The 27,297-nt window shown below is 40.3% G+C and overlaps 1 long non-coding RNA gene across 2 annotated transcripts; it reads right to left on the reverse strand.

Moving 5' to 3' along the window:
- LOC130305665 (uncharacterized) lies at nt 1-27,276 on the reverse strand. Of its 2 annotated transcripts, none has more exons than XR_008855164.1 (4): nt 27,178-27,276; nt 10,093-10,160; nt 9,609-9,700; nt 1-560 (listed from the first exon to the last, which is right to left on the reverse strand). It is a non-coding gene; the product is annotated as an uncharacterized LOC130305665 (long non-coding RNA). The 2 variants fall into 2 exon arrangements; XR_008855209.1 differs by lacking the exon at nt 1-560 and adding an exon at nt 4,903-5,480.
- Between the last annotated feature and the right edge of the window lie 21 nt (nt 27,277-27,297).

Here is a 27,297-nt window from a genome sequence, read left to right on the forward strand (position 1 = left end):
TGCACCAAGTCCTGAACACTAGAATCTCTAACAAGTCATCGGAATGATGGGAACTGTAACCATTCAGCACAAATCACCATGACAACAGGGACAGAAAAAAATTCAAGAAAGAGGAGTTTCCGAATTTCGTTATTTAACCATAACAGATAAGATTTACTGTTCTTTAAGTCATGTTCCCCATAAAGCGGTGACAAGTAATCCCCTGAATACATTAAAGTCCCTACCATGAAGGTGAAGCCCAAACAGCTTCTGTCCATCAATGGTCACATGTTATTGACTATACAGAACTACAGAGAAGATCCAGTTATGGTCAATATCTATCTCAGTCCTTTATACTGAATCAGTGGTCTCAAACTGTGGCCCTCCAGATGTTGCCAAACTTCAACTCCCAGCATGCCCGAACAGCCGTTGGCTGTCCGGACAAGCTGGGAGTTGAAGTTCAGCAACATCTGGAGGGCCACAGATTGAGACCACTTAACTAAATGTTCCATCATTCAACGAGTTTTTCTGTGTCCATTTACTGTTTATTTCTGGAGAACGTTCTTTGCCGATGTTCTTCTCTATGGAAAACACAAAAAGAAATCCAGTTAAGAATGAAGTTATGACATGAAGAACCATGAGGAACCATAGAAGAACCATAGAGGAAGCATAAAAGAACCATAGAGAAACCATAGCGAAACCATAGAAGAACCAAAGAGGAACCATAGAGGAACCATAGAAGAACCATAGAGAAACCATATAAGAACCATAGAGGAACCATAGAGGAACCATTGAAGAACCATAGAGGAATCATAGAGAAACCATAGAAAAAACCATAGAAGGACCATAGAGGAACTATAGAGGAAGCATAGAGGAACCATAGATGAAGCATAGAGGAAGCATAGAGGAACCATAGAAAAACCATAGAAGAACCATAGAGAAACCATAGAGGAACCATAGAGGAACCATAGAGGAACCATCCATAGAGGAACCATAGAAGAACCATAGAGGAACCATAGAGGAACCATAGAGGAACCATAGAAAAATCATAGAAGAACCATAGAAGAACCATAAAAGGACCATAAAAGGACCATAGAAGAACCATAAAAGAACCATAAAAGAACCATAGAGGAACCATAGAATAACCATAGGGGAAGCATAGAAGAACCAGAGAAGAACTATAGAGGAACAATCGAGGAACAATCAAGGAACCATAGAGGAACCATAGAAGAACCATAGAAGAACCATAGAGGAACCATAGAAGACTCATAGAAGAACCATAGAAGAACCATAGAGGAACCATAGAAGAACCATAGAGGAACCATGGAAGAACCATAGAGGAACCATAGAGGAACCATCCATAGAGGAACCATAGAAGAACCATAAAGGAACAATAGAGGAACCATAGAAAAACCATAGAAGAACCATAGAGGAACTATAGAAGAACCATGGAAGAACCATAGAGAAACTATAGAAGAACCATAGAGGAACAATCAAGGAACCATAGAAGAACCTTAGAGGAACCATAGAAGAACCATAGAAGAACCATAGAGGAACTATAGAAGAACCATGAAAGAACCAAATAGGAACCATAGAACCATAAATGAACCATAGAGGAACCCTAGAAGAACCATAGAGGAACCATAGAAGAGCAATAGAAGAACCATAGAGATACCATAGAAGAACCATAGAGGAACAATAGAAGAACCATAGAGGAACAATAGAGGAACCATAGAAGAACCACAGAAGAATCCTAGAAGAACCGTGGAAGAACCATAAAAGAACCAGAGAGGAACCATAGAAGAACCAAAGAGGAACCATAGCAGAACCATATAGGAACCATAGAGGAAACATAGAAGAACCATATAGGAACCATAGAGGAAACATAGAAGAACCATAGATGAACCATTGAAGAACCATAGAGGAACCATAGATGAACCATAGAGAAACCATAGAAGAACCATAGAGAAACCATAGAAGAACCATAGAGGAACCACAGAGGAACCATAAAAGAACCACAGAGGAACCATAGAAAAACCATAGAAGAACAATAGAAGATCACATGGGAGGAGTCTGGAGGCTTGGACCAGCACCAATTTCTACAATGCTGGAAATCTCAGACCTAAAATTCTGTATTGTCCTCTATGGATTTGACAGCTCCAGTAATAAAAATGTCTACTTAACACTGGAATCCATATCTACACTAGAGAACTCATCCTGTAACTCTCAACTTCATCTCGAAGGCTTCAAATGAAACCTGACTAGACACAATCCTAAACTATGCCCCAGGTATAGGTCATAGACAGATACATGGGTTTTAGACACTATTGATATAAGAATTAAAACAATAGTTACAAGGGATAGATGCAAAAATAACTACTGGTCACAGTAACGTGAATACTAAAAAAACACTTCACTTCATATAGGACATAAACTCAAAACAAATGGTTAACAGGATTATGGGCACCAAACAACTCGTCATTAGGAACATAAGGTCATCATGAGCACGAAACCACTGGTAACCAGGAACATAAGCACCAAACCACTGGTCACCTAAGACAAGAGCATTCAACCACTGGCCACCAGGAATATGGCGCACCAAACAGCTGGTCACCAGGAATATGGCGCACCAAACAGCTGTCACCAGGGAGGGGAGCACCAAATAGCTGGTCACCAGGGATGGGAGCACCATACAGCTGGTCATCAGGGATGGGAGCACCAAATAGCTGGTCATCAGGGACATGAGCACAAAACCACTGGTCTCCAGGGATATAAGCACCAAACCACTGTCACCTGGGACATGAGCACAAAACCACTAGTCACATGGACATGATCACGAAACCACTTGTCACCTGGGACATGAGCACGAAACCACTTGTCATCAGGGACATGACCACCAAACCACTTGTCACCAAGGACATGAGCATTAAACCACTTGTCACCTGGGACATGAGCACGAAACCACTTGTCATCAGGGACATGACCACCAAACCACTTGTCACCAAGGACATGAGCATTAAACCACTAGTCACCAGGAACATGAGCGCCAAGCCACTAGTCATCAGGAATATGGGCACCAAACCTTACATTAAAGAACCAGCCTTTGCTGTGTCTATTTCACATACTCACCATTTTACAGTAAATAAAATGGTGAGTATATGTTCCACAAATACACAGCTCTTACAGTAAAGAACCATCTCCCGACTGCTCCATAGAATCACAGCTATTACAGTAAATAACCAGCAGCTCCATTCACAGATTCATAGGATCTACAATAAAGAACCAGCTCCTGAAATGTCTCTTCCACAGATACACCGCTCTTACAGTAGAGAACCATCTTCTGTGATGCTATTATGCTGATGCATTTTTAAATGTAAGACAATATCCTGCTGGCCTAAGAAGCAGCTGCCTGACATTGTGCTGTTCTGTAGCCTATGAGCTATAAGTAAACCCAGATACTTCTCTACAAGTGTTTAAAAATATACATAACACAATTGTATAAAAGTACAGTAAATATTTTATAAGTTACATATATAATTATACTATTATATGTATTGAAGTCAAGACCATCATTGTATTTTGTATGGTTTACTTTTTTTTTTTATTCTTATTATATATTTTTCACTATGCAGTCTATTTGTATTAAGCTGTTTTTGTTTTGTTTTTTCCATTTTATTTCCTATTTTATCTTTTTATTGTACTGTAAGGGTCTATTCACACGGCAGAATTTGCGCTTGTGGAATTCCGCCTCAAATTAAAGCCCATAGACTTCTATGGGATTCCGCACACCCAAGTGGAAATTCCGAAGTGTGAATGGGAGTGCGGAATCCCATAGACGTCTATGGGCTTTAAAGGGGTACTCTGGTGGAAAACTTTTTTTTTAATTTTAACTGGTGTAAAAAGTTAAACAGATTTGTAAATTACTTCTGTTAGAAATTTTTTTATCCTTCCAGTACTTATCAGCTGCTGTATTCTACAGAGGACATTCTATTATTTTTGGATTTCTTTTCTGTCTGACCACAGTGCTCTCTGCTGACACCTCTGTCCATTTAAGGAACTGTCCAGAGCAACATATGCTTGCTATGGGAATTTTCTCCTGCTCTGGACAGTTCCTGACACAGACAAAGGTGTCAGCAGAGAGCAAAGGTGGTCAGACAGAAAAGAAATTCAAAAAGAAAAGAATTTCCTCTGAATTATAAAACTGCTAATAAGTACTGGAAGGATTAAGATTTTTTAATAGAAGTCATTTACAAATCTGTTTAACTTTCTGGCACCAGTTGATTTAAAAAACATAAAAGGTTTCCACCGGAGTACCCCTTTGAGTTAAAGGGGTACTCCGCCCCTAGACATCTTATCCCCTATGCAAAGGATAGGGGATAAGATGTCAGATCACGGGGGTCCCGCCACTGGGGACCCCGGGATCTCAGCTGCAGCACCCACCTGCGGCTTCCGGAAACGCTGCAGGCTTCGGCTCCCGACCACGGTGACGTGAGATCGTGACGTCACGACTCCACCTCCGTGTGACGTCACGCCCCCTCCAATAGACTTGTATTGAGGGGGCGGGGCGTCCCACGGGGGCGGAGTCATGACATCACAATCTCCCGTCACCGTGGTCATGAGGCGTTAGGATGAGAGCCTCCAGCGCTGCCGGAAGCCGCAACAGGTGGGTGCTGTAGCCGAGATCCCGGGGTCCCCAGCGGCGGGACCCCCGTGATCTGACATCTTATACCCTACCCTTTCGATAGGGGATAAGATGTCTAGGGGCAGAGTACCCCTTTAAGACGGAATTCCGCAAGCGGAAATTCAGAAGTGTGAATGAGAGCGCGGAATCCCATAGAAGTCTATGGGCTTTAATTTGAGGCGGAATTCCCCAAGCAGAAATTCTGCCCTGTGAATAGACCCTAAATCTACTTCAATTTTATTTTAAAACCAAAATAGAGAAAAAAAATAAGGAAAAAATTCTCACACTAACGAGTTAAAAAGAAAGCAAAACAGAATGATGAGAACAATTCAAGACTGTATTTAACTGCATGAAAACCTCTGGGGTCCGGATGGACAATATGTCGGGGGGTAGGGGCGCACAATGCGGCTGCGTTCCATAGCCTCTGTCAGAGCTGCTTCCCTGGAGCAGATTTATTACTGGGGGGAAGATTGATTCCTGTAGATGAGCATGGAGCGCTTCTTCCCTTACAGTAGATGACTGATCCCCAAGTTAACTATTAACCCCGGTTCTTAATGCCCTCGGCCCGATGTGAGGGGAGATGAATTGGGAACAGGATTAAAGTTTAACCCGGTCACTTTGGGAGGTGACAGTGTCTGAGAAGGGAGAAGGGGCTTTGTACAAGGTGTAAGGAAGATGGATGGAGGCAGATCACAGGATCCATCAAGGAGACAAGGCGGGACAATCTGCACCATGATGGTCATGTACATTGGAGCCTCATTCATTGTCATTCATTGTACAATACATTACAGGACCACGAACCGGAAGATTTACACAACATCTGAGGAGGAAGGCACAGAGAGGAAAAAGATTACACTGTGCAGCACCAGAAAGAGAGGAAAAAGATTACACTGTGCAGCACCAGATAGAGAGGAAAAAGATTACACTGTGCAGCACCAGAAAGAGAGGAAAAAGATTACACTGTGCAGCACCAGAAAGAGAGGAAAAAGATTACACTGTGCAGCACCAGATAGAGAGGAAAAAGATTACACTGTGCAGCACCAGATAGAGAGGAAAAAGATTACACTGTGCAGCACCAGAAAGAGAGGAACAAGATTACACTGTGCAGCACCAGATAGAGAGGAAAAAGATTACACTGTGCAGCACTAGAAAGAGGAAAAAGATTACACTGTGCAGCACCAGAAAGAGAGTAAAAAGATTACACTGTGCAGCACCAGATAGAGAGGAAAAAGATTACACTGTGCAGCACCAGAAAGAGAGGAAAAAGATTACACTGTGCAGCACCAGAGAGAGAGGAAAAAGATTACACTGTGCAGCACCAGATAGAGAGGAAAAAGATTACACTGTGCAGCACCAGAAAGAGAGGAACAAGATTACACTGTGCAGCACCAGAAAGAGAGGAAAAAGATTACACTGTGCAGCACCAGATAGAGAGGAAAAAGATTACACTGTGCAGCACTAGAAAGAGGAAAAAGATTACACTGTGCAGCACCAGAAAGAGAGGAAATAGATTACACTGTGCAGCACCAGAAAGAGAGGAAAAAGATTACACTGTGCACCACCAGAAAGAGAGGAAAAAGATTACACTGTGCAGCACCAGAGAGAGAGGAAAAAGATTACACTGTGCAGCACCAGATAGAGAGGAAAAAGATTACACTGTGCAGCACCAGAAAGAGAGGAAAAAGATTACACTGTGCAGCAACAGAAAGAGAGGAAAAAGATTACACTGTGCAGCACCAGAGAGAGAGGAAAAAGATTACACTGTGCAGCACCAGATAGAGAGGAAAAAGATTACACTGTGCAGCACCAGAAAGAGAGGAAAAAGATTACACTGTGCAGCAACAGAAAGAGAGGAAAAAGATTACACTGTGCAGCACCAGATAGAGAGGAAAAAGATTACACTGTGCAGCACCAGAGAGAGGAAAAATATTACACTGTGCAGGACCAGAAAGAGAGGAAAAAGATTACACTGTGCAGCACCGGAGAGAGAGGAAAAATATTACACTGTGCAGTACCAGACAGAGAGGAAAAAGATTACACTGTGCAGCACCAGAGAGAGAGAGGAAAAATATTACACTGTGCAGCACCAGATAGAGAGGAAAAAGATTACACTGTGCAGCACCAGAAAGAGAGGAAAAAGATTACACTGTGCAGCACCAGAGAGAGAGGAAAAAGATTACACTGTGCAGCACTAGAAAGAGAGGAAAAAGATTACACTGTGCAGCACCAGAGAGAGAGGAAAAAGATTACACTGTGCAGCACCAGAAAGAGAGGAAAAAGATTACACTGTGCAGCACCAGAAAGAGAGGAAAAAGATTACACTGTGCAGCACCAGAAAGAGAGGAAAAAGATTACACTGTGCAGCACCAGAAAGAGAGGAAAAAGATTGCACTGTGCAGCACCAGAGAGAGAGGAAAAAGATTACACTGTGCAGCACCAGAAAGAAAGGAAAAAGATTACACTGTGCAGCACCAGAAAGAGAGGAAAAAGATTACACTGTGCAGCACCAGAAAGAGAGGAAAAAGATTACACTGTGCAGCACCAGAAAGAGAGGAAAAAGATTACACTGTGCAGCACCAGAGGGAGAGGAAAAAGATTACACTGTGCAGCACCAGAAAGAGAGGAAAAAGATTACACTGTGCAGCACCAGATAGAGAGGAAAAAGATTACACTGTGCAGCACCAGAAAGAGAGGAAAAAGATTAATGGCCGCCATCATACTGTATACTGACACATTCATGGTCACCACCATACTGTATACTGACACATTCATGGCCGCCACCATACTGTATATTGACACATTAATGGCCGCCATCATACTGTATACTGACACATTCATGGCCGCCACCATACTGTATACTGACACATTCATGGACACCACCATACTGTATACTGACACATTCATGGCCGCCACCATACTGCATACTGACACATTCATGGCCGCCACCATACTGTATACTGACACATTCATGGCCACCACCATACTGTATACTGACACATTCATGGCCGCCACCATACTGTATACTGACACATTCATGGCCGCCACCATACTGCATACTGACACATTCATGGCCGCCACCATACTGTATACTGACACATTCATGGCCGCCACCATACTGTATACTGACACATTCATGGCCGCCACCATACTGTATACTGACACATTCATGACTGCCACCATCCTGTATACTGACACATTCATGGCGGCCATTCATGGTGGCCATTTTTTTTGTATTTCACCTCTGATGTGTATATGCTGCAGTTACCATTTTGCTGTAGATCTTTAAGGTGTCCTGGTTGAGTCCTCATGCTGGCGGCCATGAATGTGTCAGTACACAGTATGGTGGCGGCCATGAATGTGTCAGTATACAGGATGGTGGCGGCCATGAATGTGTCAGTATACAGTATGGTGGCGGCCATGAATGTGTCAGTATACAGTATGGTGGCGGCCATGAATGTGTCAGTATACAGGATGGTGGCAGTCATGAATGTGTCAGTATACAGTATGGTGGCGGCCATGAATGTGTCAGTATACAGTATGGTGGCGGCCATGAATGTGTCAGTATACAGTATGGTGGCGGCCATGAATGTGTCAGTATACAGTATTGTTGCGGCCATGAATGTGTCAGTATACAGTATGGTGGCGGCCATGAATGTGTCAGTATACAGTATGGTGGTGGTCATGAATGTGTCAGTATACAGTATGATGGCCGCCATGAATGTGTCAGTATACAGTATGGTGGCGGCCATGAATGTGTCAGTATACAGTATGGTGGTGGTCATGAATGTGTCAGTATACAGTATGATGGCGGTCATGAATGTGTCAGTATACAGTATGGTGGTGGTCATGAATGTGTCAGTATACAGTATGATGGTGGTCATGAATGTGTCAGTATACAGTATGATGGCCGCCATGAATGTGTCAGTATACAGGATGGTGGCAGTCATGAATGTGTCAGTATACAGGATGGTGGCGGCCATGAATGTGTCAGTATACAGTATGGTGGCAGCCATGAATGTGTCAGTATACAGTATGGTGCCGGCCATGAATGTGTCAGTATACAGTATGGTGGCGGCCATGAATGTGTCAGTATACAGTATGGTGCCGGCCATGAATGTGTCAGTATACAGTATGGTGGCGGCCATGAATGTGTCAGTATACAGTATGGTGGTGTCCATGAATGTGTCAGTATACAGTATGATGGCGGCCATTAATGTGTCAATATACAGTATGGTGGCGGCCATGAATGTGTCAGTATACAGTATGGTGGTGGCCATGAATGTGTCAGTATACAGTATGGTGGTGGTCATGAATATGTCAGTATGCAGTATGGTGACGGCCATGAATGTGTCTGTATACAGTATGGTGGCGGCCATGAATGTGTCAGTATACAGTATGGTGGTGGCCATGAATGTGTCAGTATACAGTATGGTGGTGGTCATGAATATGTCAGTATGCAGTATGGTGACGGCCATGAATGTGTCTGTATACAGTATGGTGGCGGCCATGAATGTGTCAGTATACAGTATGGTGGTGGCCATGAATGTGTCAGTATACAGTATGGTGGTGGTCATGAATATGTCAGTATGCAGTATGGTGACGGCCATGAATGTGTCTGTATACAGTATGGTGGCGGCCATGAATGTGTCAGTATACAGTATGGTGGTGGCCATGAATGTGTCAGTATACAGTATGGTGGTGTTACCAATCCCATCACATTTCACAAGAGGAATAGTGCTGTGTGTCCATCAGGCCTGGTCATTACCCACAATACATGAGATCACCCAGACATGTCTCAGACACTTGAGGTTACAAATGGTCGCACTTGAGGATCTTTAGTCCAGGCCGGGCTGTAAATCACCTCAGACACAGGCTAAACAAAGGGTCAGATGTGATAGCATGAAACCATGTAATGACTGCGGCCAACACAGCCGTGTTAACCATTTACCATGTGACAATGGCGGGGAGATGTCTGGTCTGTGGCCCCACACTCAGGTCACTGCCCGTTCCCTACACCTTGACTTTCAATATCCACAGATCCTAGAACAAAACATAATACAATATAATGTACTATAATACAATATATTAACAAGATAACGTCAAGCTCCTGGACCCAAATATCCCTTGTCATGTTTAGCCCTGATCTCCTCATATATGTCGACGGGTCCTTCTCCTCCTTAAGGTCCAAGACCCAAGTGTCCCATGTCATGTTTAGCCCTGATCTCCTCATATATGTAGACTGGTCCTTCTCCTCCTTAAGGTCCTAGACCCAAGTGTCCCATGTCATGTTTAGCCCTGATTTCCTCATATATGTAGACTGGTCCTTCTCCTCCTTAAGGTCCTAGACCCAAGTGTCCCATGTCACGTGTAGCTCTGATCCCCTCATTTATGGATATGGCTCTGTGGCAGCCACTGGGTGTTAGTAGACGTACCTTGTTCACTTTGTGACGCCAGGGCACCGTTTATCCGATCTACGGTCCGAAGGTGAGAAGCAGTCTTCCTGGGCCAGACACAATGAGCCAATAAACGCGCCGACATTAGGTTACGGTTAACTAGCTTGTGAAGCTGATATACCACAAACAGCTGCCTTACTGTGAGAGTGCAGCGTACCCCTTGCGAGCCTTGTTGCTGTTCTGAGACTTGTGGTGCTGTTCACCGGATGGAATTGTAGAATTTGTGATTCTGATAGCTAGGGTCCTTCCAAGGCTCTGTAGACTATTCTGCAGGGGTCTGTAGTTCTCCCGTGAGTGACACTTGTAGGATGACCAGTAGTAAACGTGAATTAGGCCTCTGCTAAGGCCACGACGCACAACACACCGGAGCTTAGCTGCTGCTCAGGAGTCTTGCTGGAACTAGACTGACTAACTCCTCCCCTGTACCTCACTATGTAGGGGGGAACTTTGGGGTCTCTTTGGCTCACATGGTCACATGGGGTTGGCTGCTCAAAATTTTAAAGGCACAGTAACATGTTAAACATACACACATGAAGCCATAACAAAATTAATTTAGGAAAAATATCTTATTTCTATATTACACTATGCACATAATTGATATAACAGTAAGACGCTAGTGGGCCCAACACCTGGGGCTACCAGGCTGCTCAAGACAGTCCAAAACCACCGGACGGCCATCTGTGCTGGGACACCACAGGTCCCTTTCCCTCCTCAAGCACCTAGACCCAAGTATCCTCTAATCTCCTTATATATGCAGATGGGTCAGAAATAGACCCAAGTATCTTGTGTCATGTATAACCCTGATCTCCTCATATAGGTAGACAGACCCTGTCCCTCTTCAAGCTCCTAGACTCAAGATTCCCACATTATGTATAGCCCTGATCTCCTTATTTATGTAGATGACTCCTTGACCCTCCTCAAGCTTTTGCTGTGACTGTCACATCTGTGCCCCTTATACTTATGCCCTCCCTGAAAACCATTTGTGGTGTCCCGGTACCGTATTTTATACGTTACCTTTGCAGAGGTCCCCATAGTCAGAGTTCCTAGGACGTCGGGGTCCCTCTTCTATAGTTATCCCTTTGTCACCCCTCAGTTAGTCAATTACTATATAGAAGTTCGTATAAGTATAGATATATGTATATATATGTAATTGCCTACCTGTTCAAGCATGGCAGGACCTGCGGGTCACGAGATTAGGTTAGAACTCTATGGTTTTGCTACAGGACCTTTGGAGGTTCCCAAGACGTGTTCACCCACAATGCAATGTAACGGTGAGTGACAGTTGTTATGGACCAATCCAAAACGGCCATCCCCTGCCCATATAAGGGACCTGCGCCATCTTGATCCATCTCTTGGGTTGCTGACTCTGGAAGAGGTAGGACCTCGGAAGCTTACAAGACGATTTACTAGGCCAAAGCCTTGCGGCCTCGGCCTCTAACATAGCGGATATACTAAGCAATTCCCCACTACTCTCCGCAAGATCACTGGACCTAAACGCACCCTTAACTCCTTAAGGACACATGACGTACCGGTGTGGCCCCGCATCATAGCGGGTCAGGCCCGGCCTCTAACAACGGCCGGAACCCATGGCTAATAGCGCGCGGCATTGATCGCGGTGCCGCGCGCTATTAACCCTTTAGACGCGGCGTTCAGTATGCCGGTTAGCTCAGGGAGCTGTTCAGGATAGCCATGGCAAAATCGCGGCATCCTGAACAGCTTACAGGACAGCCGGAGGGTCCCTACCTGCCTCCTCGCTGTCCGATCGCCGAATGACTGCTCAGTGCCTGAGATCCAGGTATGAGCAGTCAAGCGGCAGAATCATTGATCAATGGTTTCCTATGAGAAACCAGTGATCAATGATGAAGATCAGTGTGTGCAGTGTTATAGGTCCCTATGGGATAACAATGATCAGTATAAGAGATCAGTGTGTGCAGTGTTATAGGTCCCTATGGGATAACAATGATCAGTATAAGAGATCAGTGTGTGCGGTGTTATAGGTCCCTATGGGATAACAATGATCAGTGTGTGCAGTGTTATAGGTCCTTATGGGAGCTATAACACTGCAAAAAAAAAGGGGAAAAAAAGTGAATAAAGATCATTTAACCCCTTCCCTATTAAAAGTTTGAATCACCCCTCTTTTCCCATAAAAAAAAACACACAGTGTAAATAAAAATAAAAATATATGGTATCGCTGCATGCGGAAATGTCCGAATTATAAAAATATATCGTTAATTAAACCGCACGGTCAATGGCGTACGCGCAAAAAAATTCCAAACTCCAAAATAGTGCATTTTTGGTCACTTTTTATTTCATGAAAAAATTAATAAAAAGCGATCAATAAGTCCTATCAATGCAATACCGCTAAAAACTTCAGATCATGGTGCAAAAAATGAGCCCTCATACCGCACCATACACGGAAAAATATAAAAGTTATAGGGGTAAGAAGATGACAATTTTAAACATATTAATTTTCCTGCATGAAGTTATGACAATATCCAACATATATAAGTAGGGGATCATTTTAATCGTATGGACCTACAGAATAAAGAGAAGGTGTAATTTTTACTGAAAAAATGTACTACATAGAAACGGAAGCCCCCAAAAGTTACAAAACAGCGTTTTTATTCCAATTTTGTCTCACAATGATTTTGTTTTCCGTTTCGACGTAGATTTTTGGGCAAAATTACTGATGTCATTACAAAGTAGAATTGGTGGCGCAACAAATAAGCCATCATATGGAATTTTAGGTGCAAAATTGAAAGAGTTATGATTTTTTAAAGGCAAGGAGGAAAAAACGAAAATGCAAAAACGGAAAAACCCTCGGTCCTTAAGGGGTTAAATCCAGCGGATCTCTGCTATACAATCCCTAAGAAGCTAAATTGAGCTTATCTGATCCCAACCAACTGTCAATCGCTGCTCAGCTATATCTATAGAGACTGTTATCTGGACTGTTACTATTGCTGCATGTACAGAAATTCTTCAGTAAAAGTTCCTGCAAGTTTTCAGTTAACAGCGGTTGTGGACAATCCTTTATTTCTGCATCACCTATTGCTCTTGGGAAGGGTGGCAATAGGCCTGTCAAGAATTACCGAATTTAACCCTCACCCTGGCATCACGAGTGACAAGGGTTAACAGCGCCCTTTATCATCCCGAACAGCAACACCCTAACTACCCTACACCCCCACAATGCTTGATCCCAAATCCTCCATGTCATAATTCATAAATTAGTTATTAAACCCCGACAGCCACATATTAGTGTGGCCTCAAGAGTTCTCACTCAGCTTTCTAGAGCCCTGAATGCAACAAAACATAAACATGGAATGTGAATTTTCCATGCAGGAGTCTGGAAAAGCTTTATATGGCAGCCAAATGTCTGTCTATGGAGAAAATCTTGTACTACTTTAGACAACGACAGTGATGACATTGAACTACAAGTGTCCGCCCCTATAGCCGCTGTAAGACATGGCTTCCTATAAGTAGATTTATGACACCCGTCTAGAGGGGCCCCCGGCTCTCGTGTCTCCTGTCACCACCTAGTAATATATTAATAGACATAAGTGTGAGTCCTATCAATTATTACCCTTATCAGTATTGTCCCCCCTTATAGACCTGCACACGGGGCCACTCCGGGCCCCAACTACTCTACCCCAGAACATTAATGGGCCCTATGATCTACAACACAAGAACTATTGATACATGTGTAAATGAAGTCTGGGAGACTCAATGGACGCCCCGAGCCCCTTCTTCACAATGACCAAGACCCTCATTACAGGAGAGAAGATTGATTCCTGTGTCTTCAGATGAGGGATTTTCTCCAACTACACTATGATGGATCCCCTAAAGTTATCCATTAACCCCACTTCTTAAAGCCCCCAGTACAGTTAGATGAGGGGAGATGGATTGGGAGGGGGATTAAAGATTAACCCAGGCAGAGTGATTGGAGGGGGGGGCATTGTATGAGGAGAAGATGGATGGAGCCTGGGACCATCAATGTAACCAGGAGCTCCTGCAAAGTAAAGGGGACTCGGGAGACAATAACATTGATGCATCAGGCTCAGCCTCAGGGCTCCTGCCTCGTATAGTACCCAGCCCATAGCCTAACATAGAGGTAACATCTGACCCGATAAATCTGCTCCCAGTAGGAAACAAAATTCCCACAGACACCTTCAAAATCTGGTAGAATGTCTTCCACTTCTGTAGTTATAAACATATATATATGTGTGTGTCCAGTGGTTTGAGGTTTCCAAGACTCTTTAAGGGTAAAGGCCATATGTGGAATTGAAATATCCTGTTCGTGACATTTTGTGGTGCAAGAGATACCTGTCATATCGTGATGCCAGGGCACCGTTAACCTCCCCAGTCCGAGGTGAAGACAGTTTCTCCTGGGCCAGGCACTGGGCAATAAACACACCGACTCCAGGTTACGGATAACTGTCTTTTAATGAGGTAGAAGCAGATGGTACAATACTCGCAGTACGGAGCAGAGTAGAAGGGATGCAGTGTAACCCTTGGGAGGCCTTGTGACCTTGCTGGGACTTATGGTGCTTTTCACCCACTTGAATTGACTTGCTATTAGATATGACAGACTTGAGACTCGGAGATATCCCACGATTACTAGGGTTCTGCTAAGGTCCAATTTACTGACACTGCCAGGGCCCATTAATGTTCTGGGGTAGAGTAGTTGGGGCCCGGAGTGGCCCGGTGTGCAGGTCTATAAGGGGGGACAATGCTGCTGCGGGTAATAATTGATAGGACTCACACTTATGTCTATTAATATATTACTAGGTGGTGACAGGAGACACAAGAGCCGGGGCCCCTCTAGACGGGTGTCATAAATCTACTTATAGGAAGCCATGTCTTACAGCGGCTATAGGGACGGACACTTGTAGTTCACTGTCATTACTGTCGTTGTCTATAGAAGTATTAGACCTTCTCTGTAGACAGATATTTGACTGCCATATCAAGCTCCTGCATGACCACACCACACATGGAGCAACCATCTTCTTTACTGGAGCTCATCAGCTTTTATTGGTTTCTCCATCTCTAAATTATGTGAGTATGCATAGTCTAAAACATGAGTGTGCGTAGTGTAAGACACCAGTGAAGGGTCCCGATCCAGTACATTATGCCACTCCAAACCATAATACCGGGAGTAGGACTGGTTCCAAAGAAATTATAGTACTAATGCTCTATTCACACTTCCGAATTTCCGCTTGCGAAATTCCGCCTCAAATTAAAGCCCATAGACTTCTATGGGATTCCGCACTCCCATTCACACTTCTGAATTTCCGCTTGCGGAATTCCGCAAGCCGAAATTCAGAAGTGTGAATGGCAGTGCGGAATCCCATAGAAGTCTATGGGCTTAATTTGACACGGAATTCCCCAAGCGGAAATTCGGAAGTGTGAATGGGAGTGCGGAATCCCATAGAAGTCTATGGGCTTTAATTTGAGACGGAATTCCCCAAGCGGAAATTCAGAAGTGTGAATGGCAGTGCGGAATCCCATAGAAGTCTATGGGCTTTAATTTGAGATGGAATTCCCCAAGCGGAAATTCAGAAGTGTGAATGGGAGTGCAGAATCCCATGAAAGTCTATTGGCTTTAATTTGAGACAGAATTCCCCAAGCAGAAATTCAGAAGTGTGAATGGGAGTGCGGAATCCCATAGAAGTCTATGGGCTTTAATTTGAGACGGAAATCCCCAAGCGGAAATTCAGAAGTGTGAATGGGAGTGCGGATTCCCATAGAAGTCTTTGGGCGTTAAGTTGAGATGGAATTCCCCAAGCGGGAATTAAGAAGTGCGAATTGGAGTGCGGAATCCCCTAGAAGTCTATGGGCTTTAATTTGAGATGGAATTCCCCAAGCGGAAATTCAGAAGTGGCAATGGGAGTGAGAAATCCCATAGAAGTCGGTTGGCTTCAAGTTGAGACGGAATTCCTCAAGCGGAAATTCAGAAGTGTGAATGGGAGTGCAGAATCCCATGAAAGTCTATTGGCTTTAATTTGAGACGGAATTCCCCAAGCAGAAATTCAGAAGTGTGAATGGGAATGCGGAATCCCATAAATGTCTATTGCCATTAATTTGAGGCGGAATTCCGCAAGCGGAAATTCTGCCGTGTGAATAGACCCTATGGAAGAAAAGCCATAAGGTTATGGAGCACAGCAAGACAAAACTGGAGGCTGGGATGGAGGTCCATCAACTTGAGCGATGCATCTCGAAAGAAAGGACAGCCAGAGGTTGGTCTGGAGACAAGGTGGGAAGCGTCATGAAGAGAATGTTACACTGGTTCTCCCCCCGGGGTCATGGTGTGGGGTGGCATAATGTACAGTAGCCGGATCTCTCAAGTCTTCATTCCAGGCATACTTACAACTGGGCCTTACATTGTCTGGTAATGTGTGGTCAGGATAGGTCTCTGAAGTCATTTTACAACACGAAAATGTTGTACTATGTACCAGTAATGGTTCTGTACTATATACCAGTAATGGTTCTGTACTATATACAGTAATGGTTCTGTACTATATACCAGTAATGGTTCTGTACTATATACCAGTAATGGTTCTGTACTATATACCAGTAATGGTTCTGTACTATATACAGTAATGGTTCTGTACTACATACAGTAATGGTTCTGTACTATATACAGTAATGGTTCTGTACTATATACAGTAATGGTTCTGTACTATATACAGTAATGGTTCTGTACTATATACAGTAATGGTTCTGTACTATATACAGTAATGGTTCTGTACTACATACAGTAATGGTTCTGTACTAAATACAGTAATGGTTCTGTACTATATACCAGTAATGGTTCTGTACTATATACAGTAATGGTTCTGTACTATATACCAGTAATGGTTCTGTACTATTTACAGTAATGGTTCTGTACTATATACCAGTAATGGTTCTGTACTATATACAGTAATGGTTCTGTACTATATACCAGTAATGGTTCTGTACTATATACAGTAATGGTTCTGTACTATATACCAGTAATGGTTCTGTACTATATACAGTAATGGTTCTGTACTATATACAGTAATGGTTCTGTACTATATACCAGTAATGGTTCTGTACTATATACCAGTAATGGTTCTGTACTATATACAGTAATGGTTCTGTACTATATACCAGTAATGGTTCTGTACTATATACCAGTAATGGTTCTGTACTATATACAGTAATGGTTCTGTACTATATACAGTAATGGTTCTGTACTACATACAGTAATGGTTCTGTACTAAATACAGTAATGGTTCTGTACTATATACCAGTAATGGTTCTGTACTATATACAGTAATGGTTCTGTACTATATACCAGTAATGGTTCTGTACTATTTACAGTAATGGTTCTGTACTATATACCAGTAATGGTTCTGTACTATATACAGTAATGGTTCTGTACTATATACCAGTAATGGTTCTGTACTATATACAGTAATGGTTCTGTACTATATACCAGTAATGGTTCTGTACTATATACAGTAATGGTTCTGTACTATATACAGTAATGGTTCTGTACTATATACAGTAATGGTTCTGTACTATATACCAGTAATGGTTCTGTACTATATACAGTAATGGTTCTGTACTATATACCAGTAATGGTTCTGTACTATATACAATAATGGTTCTGTACTATATACCAGTAATGGTTCTGTACTATATACAGTAATGGTTCTGTACTATATACATTAATGGTTCTGTACTATATACCAGTAATGGTTCTGTGCTATATACAGTAATGGTTCTGTACTATATACAGTAATGGTTCTGTACTATATACCAGTAATGGTTCTGTACTATATACCAGTAATGGTTCTGTACTATATACAGTAATGGTTCTGTACTATATACCAGTAATGGTTCTGTACTATATACAGTAATGGTTCTGTACTATATACATTAATGGTTCTGTACTATATACCAGTAATGGTTCTGTACTATATACAGTAATGGTTCTGTACTATATACAGTAATGGTTCTGTACTATATACCAGTAATGGTTCTGTACTATATACCAGTAATGGTTCTGTACTATATACAGTAATGGTTCTGTACTATATACCAGTAATGGTTCTGTACTATATACAGTAATGGTTCTGTACTATATACCAGTAATGGTTCTGTACTATATACCAGTAATGGTTTTGTACTATATACCAGTAATGGTTCTGTACTATATACAGTAATGGTTCTGTACTATATACAGTAATGGTTCTGTACTATATACAGTAATGGTTCTGTACTATATACCAGTAATAGTTCTGTACTATATACCAGTAATGGTTCTGTACTATATACAGTAATGGTTCTGTACTATATACAGTAATGGTTCTGTACTAAATACCAGTAATGGTTCTGTACTATATACAGTAATAGTTCTGTACTATATACAGTAATGGTTCTGTACTATATACAGTAATGGTTCTCTACTATATACAGTAATGGTTCTGTACTATATACAGTAATGGTTCTGTACTATATACAGTAATGGTTCTGTACTATATACAGTAATGGTTCTGTACTATATACCAGTAATGGTTCTGTACGATATACAGTAATGGTTCTGTACTATATACAGTAATGGTTCTGTACTATATACCAGTAATGGTTCTGTACTATATACAGTAATGGTTCTGTACTATATACAGTAATGGTTCTGTACTATATACCAGTAATGGTTCTGTACTATATACCAGTAATGGTTCTGTACTATATACTAGTAATGGTTCTGTACTATATACCAGTAATGGTTCTGTACTATATACAGTAATGGTTCTGTACAATATACCAGTAATGGTTCTGTACTATATACCAGTAATGGTTCTGTACTATATACCAGTCATGGTCCTGTACTATATACAGTAATGGTTATGTACTATATACAGTAATGGTTCTGTACTATATACCAGTAATGGTTCTGTACTATATACAGTAATGGTTCTGTACTATATACCAGTAATGGTTCTGTACTATATACAGTAATGGTTCTGTACTATATACCAGTAATGGTTCTGTACTATATACCAGTAATGGTTCTGTACTATATACCAGTAATGGTTCTGTACTATATACAGTAATGGTTCTGTACTATATACAGTAATGGTTCTGTACTATATACCAGTAATGGATCTGTACTATATACCAGTAATGGATCTGTACTATATACAGTAATGGTTCTCTACTATATACAGTAATGGTTCTGTACTATATACAGTAATGGTTCTGTACTATATACAGTAATGGTTCTGTACTATATACCAGTAATGGTTCTGTACTATATACCAGTCATCGTTCTGTACTATATACAGTAAAGGTTCTGTGCTATATACAGTAATGGTTCTGTACTATATACCAGTAATGGTTCTGTACTATATACAGTAATGGTTCTGTACTATATACCAGTAATGGTTCTGTACTATATACAGTAATGGTTCTGTACTATATACCAGTCATGGTTCTGTACTATATACCAGTAATAGTTCTGTACTATATACAGTAATGGTTCTGTGCTATATACAGTAATGGTTCTGTACTATATACCAGTAATGGTTCTGTACTATATACAAGTAATGGTTCTGTACTATATACCAGTAATGGTTCTGTACTATATACCAGTAATGGATCTGTACTATACACAGTAATGGTTCTGTACTATATACAGTAATGGTTCTGTACAATATACCAGTAATGGTTCTGTACTATATACCAGTAATGGATCTGTACTATACACAGTAATGGTTCTGTACTATATACAGTAATGGTTCTGTACTATATACAGTAATGGTTCTGTACTATATACCAGTAATGGTTCTGTACTATATACCAGTAATGGTTCTGTACTATATACCAGTAATGGTTCTGTACTATATACAGTAATGGTTCTCTACTATATACAGTAATGGTTCTGTACTATATACAGTAATGGTTCTGTACTATATACCAGTAATGGATCCGTACTATATACAGTAATGGTTCTCTACTATATACAGTAATGGTTCTGTACTATATACAGTAATGGTTCTGTACTATATAACAGTAATGGTTCTGTACTATATACAGTAATGGTTCTCTACTATATACAGTAATGGTTCTCTACTATATACAGTAATGGTTCTCTACTATATACCAGTAATGGATCTGTACTATATACAGTAATGGTTCTCTACTATATACAGTAATGGTTCTGTACTATATACCAGTAATGGTTCTGTACTATATACCAGTAATGGTTCTGTACTATATACCAGTAATGGTTATGTACTATATACCAGTAATGGATCTGTACTATACACAGTAATGGTTCTCTACTATATCCAGTAATGGTTCTGTACTATATCCAGTAATGGTTCTGTACTATATACCAGTAATGGTTCTGTACTATATACCAGTAATGGTTCTCTACTATATACAGTAATGGTTCTGTACTATATACCAGTAATGGTTCTGTACTATATAACCGTAATGGTTCTGTACTATATACAGTAATGGTTCTCTACTATATACAGTAATGGTTCTGTACTATATACAGTAATGGTTCTGTACTATATACAGTAATGGTTCTCTACTATATACAGTAATGGTTCTGTACTATATACAGTAATGGTTCTGTACTATATACAGTAATGGTTCTCTACTATATACAGTAATGGTTCTCTACTATATACAGTAATGGTTCTGTACTATATACCAGTAATGGTTCTCTACTATATACAGTAATGGTTTTGTACTATATACAGTAATGGTACTGTACTATATACCAGTAATGGATCTGTACTATATACAGTAATGGTTCTCTACTATATACAGTAATGGTTCTGTACTATATACAGTAATGGTTCTGTACTATATAACAGTAATGGTTCTGTACTATATACAGTAATGGTTCTGTACTATATACAGTAATGGTTCTGTACTATATACAGTAATGGTTCTGTACTATATACAGTAATGGTTCTGTACTATATACCAGTAATGGTTCTGTACTATATACCAGTAATGGATCTGTACTATATACAGTAATGGTTCTGTACTATATACAGTAATGGTTCTGTACTATATACAGTATTGGTTCTGTACTATATACCAGTAATGGATCTGTACTATATACAGTAATGGTTCTGTACTATATACAGTAAGGGTTCTCTACTATATACAGTAATGGTTCTGTACTATATACAGTAATGGTTCTGTACTATATACCAGTAATGGTTCTGTACTATATACCAGTAATGGTTCTGTACTATATACCAGTAATGGATCTGTACTATATACAGTAATGGTTCTGTACTATATACCAGTAATGGTTCTGTACTATATACAGTAATGGTTCTGTACTATATACAGTAAGGGTTCTGTACTATATACCAGTAATGGATCTGTACTATATACAGTAATGGTTCTGTACTATATACAGTAATGGTTCTGTACTATATACAGTAATGGTTCTGTACTATATACAGTAAGAGTTCTGTACTATATACCAGTAATGGATCTGTACTATATACAGTAATGGTTCTGTACTATATACAGTAATGGTTCTGTACTATATACCAGTAATGGATCTGTACTATATACAGTAATGGTTCTGTACTATATATAGTAATGGTTCTGTACTATATACCAGTAATGGTTCTTTACTATATACAGTAATGGTTCTGTACTATATACAGTAATGGTTCTGTACTATATACCAGTAATGGTTCTGTACTATATACCAGTCATCGTTCTGTACTATATACAGTAATGGTTCTGTACTATATCCAGTAATGGTTCTGTACTATATACAGTAATGGTTCTGTACTATATACCAGTAATGGTTCTGTACTATATACAGTAATGGTTCTCTACTATATACCAGTAATGGTTCTGTACTATATACCAGTAATGGTTCTGTACTATATACAGTAATGGTTCTCTACTATATACAGTAATGGTTCTGTACTATATACAGTAATGGTTCTGTACTATATACCAGTAATGGATCTGTACTATATACAGTAATGGTTCTCTACTATATACAGTAATGGTTCTGTACTATATACCAGTAATGGATCTGTACTATATACAGTAATGGTTCTGTACTATATACATTAATGGTTCTGTACTATATACAGTAATGGTTCTGTACTATATACAGTAATGGTTCTCTACTATATACAGTAATGGTTCTGTACTATATACAGTAATGGTTCTGTACTATATACCAGTAATGGATCTGTACTATATACAGTAATGGTTCTCTACTATATACAGTAATGGTTCTGTACTATATACAGTAATGGTTCTGTACTATATACAGTAATGGTTCTGTACTATATACCAGTAATGGTTCTCTACTATATACAGTAATGGTTCTGTACTATATACAGTAATGGTTCTGTACTATATACCAGTAATGGATCTGTACTATATACAGTAATGGTTCTCTACTATATACAGTAATGGTTCTGTACTATATACAGTAATGGTTCTGTACTATATACAGTAATGGTTCTTTACTATATACCAGTAATGGATCTGTACTATATACAGTAATGGTTCTGTACTATATACAGTAATGGCTCTGTACTATATACAGTAATGGTTCTGTACTATATACAGTAATGGCTCTGTACTATATACAGTAATGGTTCTGTACTATATACAGTAATGGCTCTGTACTATATACAGTAATAGTTCTCTACTATATACAGTAATGGTTCTGTACTATATACAGTAATGGTTCTGTACTATATACAGTAATGGCTCTGTACTATATACAGTAATAGTTCTGTACTATATACAGTAATGGTTCTGTACTATATACCAGTAATGGTTCTGTACTATATACAGTAATGGTTCTGTACTATATACAGTAATGGTTCTGTACTATATACCAGTCATCGTTCTGTACTATATACAGTAATGGTTCTGTACTATATCCAGTAATGGTTCTGTACTATATACAGTAATGGTTCTGTACTATATACAGTAATGGTTCTGTACTATATACCAGTAATGGTTCTGTACTATATACCAGTAATGGTTCTGTACTATATACAGTAATGGTTCTGTACTATATACCAGTAATGGTTCTGTACTATATACAGTAATGGTTCTGTACTATATACCAGTAATGGTTCTGTACTATATACAGTAATGGTTCTCTACTATATACAGTAATGGTTCTGTACTATATACAGTAATGGTTCTGTACTATATACCAGTAATGGATCTGTACTATATACAGTAATGGTTCTCTACTATATACAGTAATGGTTCTGTACTATATACCAGTAATGGTTCTGTACTATATACAGTAATGGTTCTGTACTATATACAGTAATGGTTCTGTACTATATACATTAATGGTTCTGTACTATATACAGTAATGGTTCTGTACTATATACAGTAATGGTTCTCTACTATATACAGTAATGGTTCTGTACTATATACAGTAATGGTTCTGTACTATATACCAGTAATGGATCTGTACTATATACAGTAATGGTTCTCTACTATATACAGTAATGGTTCTGTACTATATACAGTAATGGTTCTGTACTATATACAGTAATGGTTCTGTACTATATACCAGTAATGGTTCTGTACTATATACAGTAATGGTTCTCTACTATATACAGTAATGGTTCTGTACTATATACAGTAATGGTTCTGTACTATATACAGTAATGGTTCTTTACTATATACCAGTAATGGATCTGTACGATATACAGTAATGGTTCTCTACTATATACAGTAATGGTTCTGTACTATATACAGTAATGGTTCTGTACTATATACAGTAATGGCTCTGTACTATATACAGTAATAGTTCTGTACTATATACAGTAATGGTTCTGTACTATATACCAGTAATGGTTCTGTACTATATACAGTAATGGTTCTTTACTATATACAGTAATGGTTCTGTACTATATACCAGTAATGGTTCTGTACTATATGCAGTAATGGTTCTGTACTATATACAGTAATGGTTCTGTACTATATACCAGTAATGGTTCTGTACTATATACAGTAATGGTTCTGTACTATATACCAGTAATGGTTCTGTACTATATACAGTAATGGTTCTCTACTATATACAGTAATGGTTCTGTACTATATACAGTAATGGTTCTCTACTATATACAGTAATGGTTCTGTACTATATACATTAATGGTTCTGTACTGTATACCAGTAATGGTTCTGTACTATATACCAGTCATCGTTTTGTACTATATACAGTAATGGTTCTGTACTATATCCAGTAATGGTTCTGTACTATATACAGTAATGGTTCTGTACTATATACCAGTAATGGTTCTGTACTATATACAGTAATGGTTCTGTACTATATACAGTAATGGTTCTGTACTATATACCAGTAATGGTTCTGTACTATATACAGTAATGGTTCTGTACTATATTCCAGTCATCGTTCTGTACTATATACAGTAATGGTTCTGTACTATATACAGTAATGGTTCTGTACTATATACCAGTAATGGTTCTGTACTATATACCAGTAATGGTTCTGTACTATATACAGTAATGGTTCTGTACTATATACAGTAATGGTTCTGTACTATATACAGTAATGGTTCTGTACTATATACAGTAATGGTTCTGTACTATATCCAGTAATGGTTCTGTACTATATACAGTAATGGTTCTCTACTATATACAGTAATGGTTCTGTACTATATACCAGTAATGGTTCTGTACTACATACAGTAATGGTTCTGTACTATATACAGTAATGGATCTGTACTATATACCAGTAATGGTTCTGTACTATATACAGTAATGGTTCTGTACTATATACAGTAATGGTTCTGTACTATATACAGTAATGGTTCTGTACTATATACCAGTAATGGTTCTGTACTATATACAGTAATGGTTCTGTACTATATTCCAGTCATCGTTCTGTACTATATACAGTAATGGTTCTGTACTATATACAGTAATGGTTCTGTACTATATACCAGTAATGGTTCTGTACTATATACCAGTAATGGTTCTGTACTATATACAGTAATGGTTCTGTACTATATACAGTAATGGTTCTGTACTATATACAGTAATGGTTCTGTACTATATACAGTAATGGTTCTGTACTATATCCAGTAATGGTTCTGTACTATATACAGTAATGGTTCTCTACTATATACAGTAATGGTTCTGTACTATATACCAGTAATGGTTCTGTACTACATACAGTAATGGTTCTGTACTATATACAGTAATGGATCTGTACTATATACCAGTAATGGTTCTGTACTATATACAGTAATGGTTCTGTACTATATACCAGTAATGGTTCTGTACTATATACAGTAATGGTTCTGTACTATATACAGTAATGGTTCTGTACTATATACCCTCCGGTGACCCTGCGCCCATCATACACTCAGGGTCAGATCACACATATACCTGCAGTGTGGAGGGGGAGGGTTGGGGCCCCTGTGGTTTCCCTTTTAGCAGTGAATGGAGCCCAGGTGGGGGGCCCCGGCTGTAGAGAGATGTAAATGATACATTGTTACTAATTGTGAGCGGAGGGGCTATTCATCATGAACACTAATACAGCTGCTACATGTCTGAGGGGCCGCCTGCTACATAGAGACATAGGAACTGCTCATCACAGGGGCCCCTGGGTGTTTGTGTCCAGGCGGCAGGGGGCCCAACAAGACAAGGAGCCAAAGAGGAGCGGATCAAAGGCTGCGCCGAGCTCATAGAAGCCTAGTGCAATGTTATACATGGGGGGGGGGGGGGGGGGGCCTGTCATCCATGTGGGGGCCCGACCCCCGAATATAATGTTAGGGGTTTATTATGCTCAGTCCCCCTGTATCTATAGGATCATATGTGGGGGCCCGGACCCCCAAATATGATCCTATAGATATAGATGGACTGAGCAGAATAAACCCCTAATATTTAGCCTGTGGGGGCTCGGACCCCCAAATATCATCCTATAGATACAGGGGGACTGAGCAGAATAAACCCCTAACATTATCCATGTTGGGGGACCAGACCCCCAAATAAGATCCTATAGATACAGGGGGACTGAGCAGAATAAACCCCTAACATTTACCATGTGGGGGACCGGACCCCCAAATATGATCCTATAGATATAGACGGGCTGAGCAGAATAAACCCCTAACATTAACCATGTGGGGGACCGGACCCCCAAATATGATCCTATAGATACAGGGGGGCTGAGCAGAATAAACCCCTAACATTATCCATGTGGGGGACCAGACCCCCAAATATGATCCTATAAATATAGACGGGCTGAGCAGAATAAACCATTAACTTTTACCATGTGGGGGAACGGACCCCCAAATATAATCCTATAGATACAGGGGGGCTGAGCAGAATAAACCCCTAACATTTACCATGTGGGGGACCGGACCCCCAAATATGATCCTATAGATATAGACGGGCTGAGCAGAATAAACCCCTAACTTTTACCATGTGGGGGACCGGACCCCCAAATATGATCCTATAGATATAGGGGGGCTGAGCAGAATAAACCCCTAACATTTACCATGTGGGGGGCCAGACCCTCAAATATGATCCTATAAATACAGAGGGGCTGAGCAGAATAAACCCCTAACATTATCCATGTGGGGGACCGGACCCCCAAATATAATCCTATAGATATAGGGGGGCTGAGCAGAATAAACCCCTAACATTATCCATGTGGGGGACCGGACCCCCAAATTTGATCCTATAGATATAGGGGGGCTGAGCAGAATAAACCCCTAACATTATCCATGTGGGGGACCAGACCCCCAAATATGATCCTATAAATATAGACGGGGTGAGCAGAATAAACCCCTAACATTAACCATGTGGGGGACCGGACCCCCAAATATAATCCTATAGATATAGACGGGCTGAGCAGAATAAACCCCTGACATTAACCAAGTGGGGGACTGGACCCCCAAATATGATCCTATAAATACAGAGGGGCTGAGCAGAATAAAACCCTAACATTTATCATGTGGGGGGCCAGACCCCCAAATATGATCCTATATATATATACGGACTGAGCAGAATATACCCCTAACATTTACCATGTAAGGGGCTCCCCCATTTAAGGGTCCTGACGCTCAAATCTATAGATAGAAACATTGGGGGAGATTAATAAAAACCTGTGTAGAGGTAAAGTTCACCAGTTGCCCATAGCAACCAAT

Source organism: Hyla sarda, chromosome 1, assembly GCF_029499605.1.
Source record: "Hyla sarda isolate aHylSar1 chromosome 1, aHylSar1.hap1, whole genome shotgun sequence".
Lineage (NCBI taxonomy): Eukaryota > Metazoa > Chordata > Amphibia > Anura > Hylidae > Hyla > Hyla sarda.